Here is a 1,802-nt window from a genome sequence, read left to right on the forward strand (position 1 = left end):
GCATATATACCCTTAATTATGTTGAATAATTTCCCTTTTATTACTATTTTGCTGAAAATTTTAATCAAGAATGGGTGTTGGATATTGTCAAATGCCTTTTCTGCATCAATTGATAAGATCATATGGTTCTTTTCCTTTGTTTTATTTATGTGGTGTATTATATTGTTTGTTTTTCTAATGTTGGACCATCCTTGCATAGCCAGTATGAATCCCACTTGGTCATGATATATTACTTTTTGATATATTGTTGGATTCTATTGGCTAATATTTTGTTGAGAATCTTTTTTTTTTTCCTTTTTAAATACCTTTTTATCTTCTTCCCTGAACACTTGTTTTGGCCAGAAATTTTCAACCTAGCTGGGTGGTCACCAGTGGGCATGTTGGATCTTTGTTCCTGATTAGAAGAGCTGAAATGAGGAAATTCTGCACTCTCAACCCTTAGCTTCTGCTAACATTCTGCATCCAATAAAATAATTTTGGGTTTCACACTATTACTGGCCTCATAATCCTGGAGTGGTACATGAGCGTATGTGAGTTGGATTCCAAAAAGAGTGGCTAAAGAATTACTGATGCAGTACATGATCTTCTTGCAAACAGCTAAAGCACAGAGGAGTATATAATTTTCTTCATGCCACTTGCACCTTGTGTTGCTAGAGTAATCCCACATGGCCACATCTAGGAGGCTCTCAACCCAGGTCTCAGAGGGCTCCTTGAGAAATTTTTCCTGGTAGATTCCTACTACAAGGTTCTCCACAGTAAGAAGTTCTAGATGATGTCTGACTTCTGCTGCCTTCGCCATGTGCTTCAAACACCAGTTGACTCTGGTTCTATCACCAGACTTGCAGTAGATAGATGGCCAGTTCCCTGGGTTCGGATGAATATATCTATAAAAGTTTTGTAACACAGTTGCTTGGTCATGCCCAGATTCAAAGCTTGAAATAGGAATCTTGTAACTAGAATCACTTGCAGCCTGACAATGAAACCTAAATCTTCATGGAATTTCACCAGGATTTATGAAACTGTGGAAATCTGCCAAAATACCTTCTTGGAGAGAATATTTAACACAGGCAATTTCACAAGGGAGGAAGCACTGTTCACAATGAGGAGGTAGCTGAACATGGCTAAAATTGTTCAAAAAATAAAAAATGCCTCCATGGAGAATGTGATCATTTTTTAGAGACAAACTTGACTTCTCTGGGGGTGAAACATTCTGCTTTGGTACAAGCATGCCTGGCCTCCTCAGTGGTGTGGGAATATGTTTCTGTTTCTCTGAAGGCCCAGAATCCTTTCCCTGAGGGACTTTCCACACTCGAGCCATTTCTACATATTTTTCCTTTTCTTCCTCCCTCAGGAGTGCCCAGTCAGCGGAGCAGTAAGGGATGACATCAGCTACAGGAGTGACAGGAAGGCCTCATCACTGTAATTCTGGGAACTTCTCTTGCATGAAAAAATAGTAGGCATTATGGCTGGCCATGTGGTTTGGCATGGTGAACTCCACCAGGGAGACAGCACAAGCTACCCTTGTTGAGAAGTTTTACGTCAATGTTCATGATGTATATTTGTCTACAATTTCCTGTTTAGTGATGTCTTTGTCTCCTTTTCATATCAGGCTTATGCTTGATTCATGGAATGATTTCAGGAGTATTCTATCATTTTCTGTGTTGTTCAACAGTTTGAGTAGAATTGGTGTCAGCTCTTCCTAGAATGGTAGAGTTTGCCAGTGAAACTGGTCTGGGCCATGTTTTTATTGATGGTAGCTTTTTTTTTTTTAAATGACCTTTTCATTTTTTTCCTCAAAATTT

General features: G+C 39.1%; 1 pseudogene; it reads right to left on the bottom strand.

The window, feature by feature from the left end:
- Positions 1-305: 305 nt before the first annotated feature.
- On the bottom strand, positions 306-1,486 carry LOC103213271 (annotated as a pseudogene).
- Positions 1,487-1,802: the final 316 nt, after the last annotated feature.

Source organism: Orycteropus afer, unplaced genomic scaffold, assembly GCF_000298275.1.
Source record: "Orycteropus afer afer isolate SDZICR_OR568_19922 unplaced genomic scaffold, OryAfe1.0 scaffold01488, whole genome shotgun sequence".
In the NCBI taxonomy this organism is placed as follows: Eukaryota; Metazoa; Chordata; class Mammalia; order Tubulidentata; family Orycteropodidae; genus Orycteropus; species Orycteropus afer.